This window comes from Budorcas taxicolor, chromosome 2 (genome assembly GCF_023091745.1).
Source record: "Budorcas taxicolor isolate Tak-1 chromosome 2, Takin1.1, whole genome shotgun sequence".
NCBI classification, from domain to species: Eukaryota; Metazoa; Chordata; class Mammalia; order Artiodactyla; family Bovidae; genus Budorcas; species Budorcas taxicolor.
Window position 1 is genome coordinate 142,440,242 of NC_068911.1, and position 12,001 is coordinate 142,452,242.

Here is a 12,001-nt window from a genome sequence, read left to right on the forward strand (position 1 = left end):
TTTTGCCTGGAGAATCCCAGGGACAGAGGAGCCTGTTGGGCTTCCGTCTATGGGGTCGCACAGAGTCGGACACGACTGACGCGATTTAGCAGCAGCAGCAGCAGCAGTAGCAGCAGTGTCTGTTCATAATCAGGAAAAAAAACTCAGCAAACCAGAAAAAAGAGGGAAACTGCTTAACCTGACAAGAAACATTACACAAAAGCCTAGCGACAACTTCATGGTTATGATGAAAGATTGAATACTTTAATTGTTAAGACTGGGAATGAGGCAAGGTGTCTGTTCTCATTACTCCTATTCATCATCACATTGGAGGTCCTAATTAGTGGGACAGATGAAGGAAAAGAAACAAGAGTCACATATATCTGGAAAGTAAAACTGCGTCTACTCATTGATGACATGATTTTCTACATAGAAAATTCCATGCACACATGATCACTCACTCAGTTGTGTCCAACTCTTTGCAACTCTATGAACCATAACCCCACCAGGCTCCTCTGTTCATGGGATTTCCCAAGCAAGAGTACTGGAGTGGGTTGCCATTTCCTTCTACAGGGAATCTTCTTGACCCAGGGACCTTCTTCTTCTTGACCTCTGTCTCCTGATTTGCAGGCGGACCTTCTTCTTGACCTCTGTCTCCTGATTTGCAGGTGGATTCTTTACCACTGAGCCACCTGGAAAGCCCTAAAGGGATCTATTAAAAAGCTCCTAGATCTAATGCGCTTACCAAGGTAGCAGATAAAAAAGTCAAGACACACAAATCACTTGTATTTCTAAATACTGGAAATGAAAAAAAAAAAAAAACAGAAATAGAAAATTTTAAAACAGTATTAATTTCAATAGTTTAAAAATATTAAATACTGAGGTGTCAATCTAACAAAAAATGTCAGGATCTACACACTAGAAAAAACCACCACCACACAGAGTATATCATGTGAAACGCTGGGCTGGATGAATCACAAGCTGGAATGGAGACTGGCAGGAGAAATATCAATAACCTCAGATATGCAGATGATACCACTCTAATGGCAGAAAGTGAAGAAGAAATAAGAACCTCTTGATGAGGGTGAAAGAGGAGAGTGAAAAGCTGGCTTAAAACTCAAAAAACTAAGATCACAGCATCCAGTCCCATCACTTCATGGCAAGTAGATGGGAAAACAATGGAAATAGGGACAGACTTTATTTTCTTGGGCTCCAAAATCACTGCAGATGGTGACTTCAGCCATGAAATTCAGACGTTTGCTTCTTGGAACAGAAGCTATGATAAACCTAGACAGTGTATTAAAAAGGAGAGACATCACTTTGCTGACAAAGGTACATATAGTCAAAGCTATAGTTTTTCCAGTAGTTATGTATGGATGTGAAAACTGGAAAATAAAGAACACTGAGCACTGAAGAATTGATGCTTTCTTATTGTGGTGCTGGAAAAGACTCTTGAGAATCCCCTGGACAGCAAGGAGATCAAACCAGTCAATCCTAAAGGAAATCAACCCTGAATATTCATTGGAAGGATTGATGCTGAAGCTCCAATACTTTGGTCATCTGATGAGAAGAGACAATTTGTTGGAAAAGACCCAGATGCTGAGACAGACTGTGGGCAGGAGGAGATCAGGATGACAGAGGATGAGATGGCATCACCGATTCAATGGACATGAGTTTGAGCAAACTCCGGGAGAGAGTGAAGGATGGGGAAGTCTGCAGTGTGCTGCAGTCCATGGGGTCCATGTCAGACACAACTTAGCATGTGAACAACAAAATTGCTCATGGATTAATTATTCAATATTGTTGCAATGTTAATTCTCCTTAAACTGATATATAGATTTAACACAATCCCAGTCAAAATCTTGGAAGGAATTTTGTTAATATCAGTAAGCTGATTCAAAAATTTGTATGGAGCATTTCCCAGATGGTCCAGTGGTAAGGAGTCTGCTTGCCAATGCAGGAGACACAGGTTTGAGCCCTGGTTCAGAAAGATTCCACATACTACAGAGCAACTAAGCCCATGAGCCACAGCTACTCAGCTTGTGTGCTGCAAATGCTGAAGTTCACATGCCTAGAGCCCCTGAGCCCATCCAACAAGAAAAGCCACTGTGTAGCAACATCCCATGCAGCCAAAAGTAAACAATCAACAAATTTTTAAAATTTTGTATGGAAACAGAAAGGAACTAGAATAGCCAAAACAAGAATGAAGTTAAAGGACTCATAATGCCTATCTATTTACTTTGGTCAAAATAAGCATGAATTCACCAAAAATGGACACAGATCAATGGGAAAAAATAGAGAGCTGTTAAATAGACCCACAGGTATACAGTCAATTGATTTCTGCCAAAGATGTATTTGCACTTCAATGCAGAAAGATGGTTTTTAAATAAATGCTCTGGAACAATAAGCTCCTCATCTGCAAAATTCTGAGCCTTAACCTATACCTCATACCTTATACAAAAACAGTCACATACATCAGAATGGACAGACCTAAATGTAAAACTTAAAGCCATAAAATGTCTAGAAAAATATAGGAGAAAATCTTTGTGATATTGGGTTGGGCAAAGCTTTTTTTTAACTATGACACAAAAACATTCATAAGAGAAAAGATTAGTAACTTGGACTTTCTCAAAATTAAAATAAACAATAAAATAAACATCTAAAAACTGTTTAAAATATAACCATTGAGGAGCCTTTGACATAAATATACAAAAGGTAGTACGTCTAGGAATTAGTGGAAATCAGATGTGCATACTCCTGAAAGTCAGTGAGTTTACAATTCAGGTTAACTCAGAAAAATGGTTTCAACTATTATACAGTTTTAAATTATAACCATTTTCAACTGTGTATTATTTCCTCTTATGCACAACAGACAACTGTTTAGAGGCAGAGCACATGAAGAACACTGATTTGAGAACATAAAATAATAATTCTGCTAGTTCACCTCAAGATATCTTCACTAGTTCCATAAGCTGTATTTCATATGATCAAAATTATTTTATAACATCTAAAAGGTATCTCCAGTATTTTGGAAGCCAATTTAAGACACTGAGAATAACTACAAAACCACCTGATTTTCATTTGGGTATAAATCCATCCATACCACAACGACTTATTTATAGAGAAGTGCTTGTGACTGGCAGCTGAAAACCTATTTCATCTTTTAAACACAAACCATTTCCCCCCAAAAACATGGAAATGTTAACCAGCTGACTTTTTAAACACAGAAAATGAAGAAATTTAGTTTTTCTCAGAAATATAGTTTTGCCTATTTCTGGTGGAAGCTGCATTTATTTTTTGTTGTTGTTTAATCGCTGCTGCTAAGTCGCTTCAGTTGTGTCAGACTCTGTGCGACCCCACAGACGGCAGCCCACGAGGCTTCCCCGTCCCTGGGATTCTCCAGGCAAGAACACTGGAGTGGGTTGCCATTATCTTCTCCAGGCGATCTTCCCAAACCCAGGGATTGAACCCACATCTACTACATTGCAGGCAGATTCTTTACCACTGAGCCACCAGGGAAACCCACCTTCATTAAATGTATATTTGATCTAAGATCAAACATTGAACCATTAAATTAACGCACACAATAACTGACAAGCATGTTAAGAGACATTATGTTAGGTACTAGAAAGATGGTAGTGAGCATGAAAAGTAAGGTTTCTATTCTTACAGAGCTTACAATCTATCCAGCAAATGGTAGACAGAGAATACACAAATAAGAAAATAAAAAGATTAGTAAATAGGGGTCTCACTGTCTTTATAAAAACCAAGTAGAGTAACAGAGCATGTCTATGTTGCAGTAGGAGTTACTACAGATTTGAAGATGAAGGAAGTCTCTTGATGACATCTGCCCTAAGACTCAGTTCAATTGCTCAGTCCTGTCTGACTCTTTGCAACCCCATGAATCGCAGCACGCCAGGCCTCCCTGTCCATCACCAACTCCTGGAGTTCACTAGATTCACCTCCATAGAGTCAGTGATGCCATCCAGCCATCTCATCCTCTGTCGTCCCCTTCTCTTCCTGTCCCCAATCCCTCCCAGCATCAGAGTCTTTTCCAATGAGTCAACTCTTTGCATGAGGTAGCCAAAGTACTGGACTTTCAGATTTAGTATCATTCCTTCCAAAGAAATCCCAAGGCTTATCTCCTTCAGAATGGACTGGTTGGATCTCCTTGCAGTCCAAGAGACTCTCAAGAGTCTTCTCCAACATCACAGTTCAAAAGCATCAATTCTTTGGCACTCAGCTTTCTTCACAGTCCAACTCTCACATCCATACATGACCACTGGAAAAACCATAGCCTTGACTAGATGGACCTTTGTTGGCAAAGCAATGTCTCTGCTTTTCAACATGCTATCTAGGTTGGTCATAACTTTTCTTCCAAGGAGTAAGCGTCTTTTAATTTCATGGCTGCAGTCACCGTCTGCAGTGATTTTGGAGCCCAAAAAATAAAGTCTGACACTGTTTCCACTGTTTCCCCATCTCTTTGCCATGAAGTGATGGGGCCAGATGCCATGATCTTCGCTTTCTGAATGTTGAGTTTTAAGCCAACTTTTTCACTCTCCACTTTCACTTTCATCAAGAGGCTTTTTAGCTCCTCTTCACTTTCTGCCATAACGGTGGTGTCATCTGCATATGTGAGGTTATTGATATTTCTCCCGCCAATCTTGATTCCAGCTTGTGCTTATCCCAGCCCAGTGTTTCTCATGATGTACACTGCATATAAGTTAAATAAGCACGGTGACAATATACATCCTTGATGTACTCCTTTTCCTATTTGGAACCAGTCTCTTGTTCCATGTCCAGTTCTAACTGTTGCTTCCTGACCTGCATATAGGTTTCTCAAGAGGCAAGTCAGGTGGTCTGGTATTCCCATCTCTCAGAATTTTCCACAGTTTATCGTGATCCACATAGTTAAAGGCTTTGGCATAGTCAATAAAGCAGAAACAGATGTTTTTCTGGAACTCTCTTGCTTTTTCGATGATCCAGCAGATGTTGGAAATTTGATCTCTGCTTCCTCTGCCTTTTCTAAAACCAGCTTGATCATCTGGAAGTTCACGGTTCACATATTGCTGAAGCCTGGCTTGGAGAATTTTGAGCATTACTTTCCTTGTGTGAGATGAGTGCAACTGTGCAGTAGTTTGAGCATTCTTTGGCATTGCCTTTCTTTGGGATTGGAATGAAAACTGACCTTTTCCAGTCCTGTGGCCACTGCTGAGTATTCCAAAATTGCTGGCATATTGAGTGCAGCACTTTCACAGCATCATCTTTCAGGATTTGAAATAGCTCTACTGGAATTCCATCACCTCCACTAGCTTTGTTCGTAGTGATGCTAAGGCCCACTTGACTTCACATTCCAGGGTGTCTGGCTCTAGGTGAGTGATCACACCATCGTGATTATCTGGGTTGTAAAGATCTTTTTTGTATAGTTTGTCTGTGTATTCTTGCCACCGCTTCTTAATATCTTCTTCTGTTAGGTTCATACCATTTCTGTCCTTTATCGAGCCCATCTTTGCATGAAATGCTCCCTTGGTATCTCTAATTTTCTTGAAGAGATCTCTAGTCTTTCCCATTCTGTTGTTTTCCTCTATTTCTCTGCATTGATCGCTGAGGTAAGCTTTCTTATCTCTTCTTGCTATTCTTTGGAACTCTGCATTCAGATGCTTATATCTTTCCTTTTCTCCTTTGCTTCTTGCTTCTCTCCACAGCTATTTGTAAGGCCTCCCCAGACAGCCATTTTGCTTTTTTTGCATTTCTTTTCCATGGGGATGGTCTTGATCCCTGTCTCCTGTACAATGTCACGAACCTCATTCCATAGTTCATCAGGCACTCTATCAGATCTAGGCCCTTAAATCTATTTCTCACTTCCACTGTATAATCATAAGGGATTTGATTTAGGTCATACCTGAATGGTCTTAGTGGTTTTCCCTATGTTCTTCAACTTAAGTCTGAATTTTGTAATAAGGAGTTCATGATCTGAGCCACAGTCAGCTCCCGGTCTTGTTTTTGCTGACTGTATAGAGCTTCTCCATCTTTGGCTGCAAAGAATATAATCAATCTGATTTCAGTGTTGATCATCTGGTGATGTCCATGTGTAGAGTCTTCTCTTGTGTTGTTGGAAGAGGGTGTTTGCTACGACCAGTGCATTTTCTTGGCAAAACTTTATTAGTCTTTGCCCTGCTTTATTCTGTATTCCAAGGCCAAATTTGACTGTTACTCCAGGTGTTTCTTGACTTCCTACTTTTGCATTCCAGTCCCCTATAATGAAAAGGACATCTTTTTTGGGTTTAGTTCTGACAGAATGTGGTCCACTGGAGAAGGGAATGGCAAACCACTTCAGTATTCTTGCCTTGAGAACCCCATAAACAGTATGAAAAGGCAAAATGATAGGATACTGGAAGAGGAACCTCCCAGGTCAGTAGGTGCCCAATATGCTACTGGAGAGAAGTGGAGAAATAACTCCAGAAAGAATGAAGGGATGGAACAAAAGCAAAAACAGTACCTAGTTGTGGATGTGACTGGTGATAGAAGCAAGGTCCGATGCCGTAAAGAGCAATATTGCATAGGAACCTGGAATGTCAGGTCCATGAATCAAGGCAAATTGGAAGTGGTCAAACAAGAGATGGCAAGAGTGAACATCGACATCCTAGGAATCAGCGAACTAAAATGGACTTCACAGGATGAATTTAACTCAGATGACCATATATCTACTACTGCGGGCGGGAATCCCTCAGAAGAAATGGAGTAGCTATCATGGGCAACAAAAGAGTCTGAAATGCAGTACTTGGATGCAATCTCAAAAACGACAGAATGATCTCTGTTTGTTTCCAAGACAAACCATTCAATATCACAGTAATCCAAGTCTATGCCCCAACCAGTAACGCTAAACAAGCTCTAAGACTAGAAATGACTAAAATCTTACCAAGATTTCAAGTAAGTGCTTTTCAAGGAAAAAAGACAATTCATAAAAACCTTTAAAGCAGGAATAAATTTGGTGTGTTTGAAGAAGAACAATTATAAACTTATCTAGAACATGAGCCAGAGAAAGGAGCCCAGGATCATACTAGGGATTCGCTCACACTTATCTGAACAAAGGAAGAAGCATTACAAAGGAGAAAGAACCCTAAAAGAAAACTTAAAAGTTCAGCTGGTGGGAATGCCCTGGCAGTCCAGGATTAAGACTTCGACTTCCCAATGCAGGGAGCACAGGTTCATAAGACCCAGTGCAGCCAAATAAATAATAATTATAAAAACATAACAAAAATGTCAAGGAAAGAGGTTCATAAGATACTTTACTGTGAAAAGAATCTCAAGGCTACGAAATACAACATTGCTATCCAATAGAAATAAGATGTGAGCTACACATCTAGTTTAAAATGTGCAGACACATTTAAAAAAATAAAAAGAAACATGAAATTATAACTTCATTGTTACCCATTATATATAAAATATTATGACTTCAACCTGTCAGGATAAAAACATCCTTATGAGATATATTCTTTTTTATGTGTGCTAAAACCTCAAAATATAGTGTTTATTTTACATTTAGCACAAAGTCTCTATGGACTAGCCACATTTCAAGTGCTTAATAGCCACTTGTGGTTAAGGATTACCGTACTAGATAGTATAAAGTATATACTACCCCTGAAGAAAACATGAATCAACCATTAACTAAAACATTTCATTTCCAAAGCATAATAGCAGCTTCAGTTCAGTTCAGTCGCTCACAGGTGTCCAACTCTTTGCGACACCATGAATCGCAGCACACCAGGCCTCCCTGTTCATCACCAACTCCCGGAGGTCACCCAAACTCATGTGCATCGAGTTGGTGATGCCATCCAGCCATCTCATCCTGTATTGCCCCCTTCTCCTCCTGCCCCCAATTCCTCCCAGGATCAGGGTCTTTTTTAATGAGTGGCCAAAGTATTGGAGTTTCAGCCTCAGCATCAGTCCTTCCAATGACACCCAGGACTGGTCTCCTTTAGGATGGACTGGTTGGATCTCCTTGACTCTCAAGAGTCTTCTCCAACACCACAGTTCAAAAGCATCAATTCTTTGGCACTCAGCTTTCTTCACAGTCCAACTCTCACATCCATACATGACCACTGGGAAAACCATAGCTTTGACTAGACGGACCTTTGTTGGCAAAGTAATAGCTCTGCTTTTGAATATACTATCTAGGTTGGTCATAACTTTCCTTAGGTTATACAAAAAGAATGTGAAAAAGGTAAATCCTCAAAGGAGTTTTCCAAGCATCTTGATTTTCTTATGAATATTCAGTTTCTAATTATGCAGATATTGGGTGGGAAAAACAGTATTTGGATCTTACCTAAATCTAAAAAATTTGTTTCTAGTTGCTAAAATACTGTATTCTATTTACTCTTGGCATCACTATCATCCTTGATTATATTTATTTTATATACACCCAAGATACTCAAGCAAAATAGGTTCCTTCTCTAAAAAGAATTGTCAGTCCATATATATAAGATTTCAAAGAAATTGGAATGAGCAAAACTGAGAAAAAAACAACTTCCTTAACCACAACATACAGAAACTAAAATAGTAATATAAAAGGATTTAAGAATCGAAACTGTGAGAAATCTTATCACCCTTTCAAAGGTGATAAGAAAGCAACCAGATAAATTATTTTAACTATTGGTGGTTTAGACAGTAAAGAATCTGCTAGCAATTCAGGAGACCAGGGTTCAATCCCTGGGTCGGGAAGCTCCCCTGGAGAGAATGGCAACCCAGGCCAGTATTCTTGCCTGGAAATTTTCATGGGCAGAGGAGCCTGGCGGGCTACATTCCATGGGTCACAAAGAGTAAGACACGACTGAGAGACTAATACCTTCACACTTTCTCTTTAAGTAGCAATAGTTCTCGATAATCCAAAAATCAATTATATTTGCCGGCTATGAACTTCGCTTTCATGTTTTTTACAAGAGTTTTCAACCTGCATTCTGAATTAAAATAAATAATAATCATTCCTTAGCACATCTGCAGCCCAGAAATTTTAGGCATAGCGAACAAAAAAACAAAAACCAATCCACCGCAAAACTGTTACAGATAATCCACAAAGCAAACAACACTACAGCAAAAAGTCCAGATTTCAATTTACGTTTTCTTAGAAGTATTATAAAAACTACCAAACAGAGGCAATTTCAGTAGGACATGCCAAAGTTTATTCCTTTAAATTATAAGCATTTAAAAACTACAAAGAATAAAAAGTTTTTTCTTCCTGGTTACATTAAATTTATTATAAATAAAATCAAGTTAATCCAAAAAAGTGGGGGGTACTGTAAAGGTGGGTCTACAATTTAATCCAATATTTACTGTGAATTAAGGAAGAAGTCAGTTGTTCTGATATTTCAGTTCAGTTCAGTTGCTCAGTCGCGTCCGACTCTTTGCAACCCCATGAATTGCAGCACGCCAGGCCTCCCTGTCCATCACCAACTCCCGGAGTTCACTCAGACTCACGGCCATCAAGTCAGTGATGCCATCCAGCCATCTCATCCTCTGTCATCCCCTTCTCCTCCTGCCTCCAATCCCTCCCAGCATCAGAGTCTTCTCCAGTGAGTCAACTCTTCGCATGAGGTGGCCAAAGTACTGGAGTTTCAGATTTCGTATCATTCCTTCCAAAGAAATCCCAGGGTTGATCTCCTTCAGAATGGACTGGTTGGATCTCCTTGCAGTCCAAGGGACTCTCAAGAGTCTTCTCCAACACCACAGTTTGAAAGCATCAATTCTTTGGCACTCAGCTTTCTTCACAGTCCAATTCTCACATCCATACATGACCACTGGAAAAACCATAGCCTTGACTAGATGGACCTTTGTTGGCAAAGTAGTCTCTGCTTTTCAATATGCTATCTAGATTGGTCATAACTTTTCTTCAAAGGAGTAAGTGTCTTTTAATTTCATGGCTGCAGTCATCATCTGCAGTGATTTTGGAGCCCAAAAAAGTCTGACACTGTTTCCACATCTATTTCCCATGAAGTGATGGGACTAGATGACATGATCTGTTTTCTGAATGTTGAGTTTGAAGCCAACTTTTTCACTCTCCACTGTCACCAAGAGGCTTTTTAGTTCCTCTTCACTTTCTGCTATAAGGGTGGTGTCATCTGCATATCTGAGGTTATTGATATTTCTCCCGGAAATCTTGATTCCAGCTTGTGCTTCTTCCAGCCCAGCGTTTCTGATATTTACATTATTACAAATAAAAAGTCTTGTCCTGTTGTCTCCAAAATGCTTCCATTAGTGACTTAATCTTTAATACTGATAAATCATGTTTATGAAATTTAGCATTAATTAAACACAATCTAATCCCTTGGACACCATGAGATATAGTAAATACTATCATTTTGTTGCTGTTTAGTCACTTAATCACATTTGACTATTGTGACCCCATAGTCTGTAGCCCACCTTGCTTCTCTGTCCATGGGATTTTCCAGGCAAGAATACTGGGGTGGGTTGCCATTTCCTTCTCCTGGGCATCTTCCCAACCCAGGGACTGAACCTGCATCTCCTACATTGGCAGGTAGATTCTTTATCACTAAGCTACCAGGGAAGCCCAATATCATCATGTCATCTCTCAAAAGCTGCATGTACATAGTGAGATAATTATATCAATAATTATTGAGTTGATCCTGACACTAGTAACCAGGTCTTTACAACTACTATTTGTATATGCAGGTCACATATACCAAATAAGTTTTGGCATTTGAGCTAAAGAAAATCAAAAGTTTGCCAATCTAGGCCATTTTCAGAGTTGAAACTAAAAATCTAGACAATCTAAATAAGACCCACCCATCCTCCTGAGAATGAACATTAACAATTAAAAAACAAATCTGATTTTCCAGCCCCTAAAATACTACTCCAGATTTGATTATGACCTACATTCTAGCAGGCATATGTGTATTCCATAAAGCCCATGGAAAATATCATATCAATATCTACCCCCTGATATTAAATGTATTCTCTCAACTGAAATCTGGATAATCCTAATTCTCTTCAATGCAACAATATAAACTAGGAATAAAAGTAGCATAAAGAAAGCAGATTCATCCTTAAGTTAAAAGAAAGTGAAAAGACTACCAACAGATATAAGTGAGAACTCTGAAGCAGAGACAAACATTAAATTGTTTCCAAACTTATCACTTTGATGTGTTTCATACAGTCAATCCATTATAGTAACATTGAAGGAGCACGAAAAAAGCATAACTTCTCTTAGGAAAATCTGAGCAGCTCTTTCAAACATTACTGAAATAAAATGGGGCTAAAGTTCCGAATTTGTAACTCATAATGTTAAATTAAGTCAATTAAACCAATTAAGTTAATAAAAGTAATGAGAAAGACTCTATATTGGTATAACTTTATTCCTGAAAAATACAGGAATTACTGGAACTTGCAAATACAAAATACACTGCTGTGTTTTCAAGATTTCTTTATGCTACAAATGGGCATTTTCAAATTACAGCACAAAGCACTGCAGTAATTGGCATGACCAAGGTACAGTTAGCTCAGTACGTTGTATTCAATAATGTTTATAGCTAGAACTCCTTCCACTTCGAAAACTATGCCTAAAAAGGAATTCTCTTTGAAGACTAAAGGAATTTAATTAAAGATAAAGCCACTTGGGTGGCCACATAACACATCAAACAAATCATAGTTCAAACTTCAGGCAGAATTATTACTATTCAGTTACAAAAGCATGACTCACAGGAATATAAATGAAGAGCCATGTTTTTTCTGTGTACATCAACTTAGATCCAGAAATTCAAGTTAAAATTTAGCACTATCACATTTGCTCATTATATACATTTTAGCTTCAACTTAATTTCAAGTGGTTAAACACTGATCAGTGACCTACTATCAAATAAAAACAAATTTTTAATTACTTTAAACAACATGCTTGAAAATTCTTGATCTTAAAGAAGCAGAAATAATAAATTAAAAGTTCATTAGAAATGTAACAAAGCCTTAATATTATAAATGAATGCATTTTTCCCCAATTTTGCAAGAGAACTGT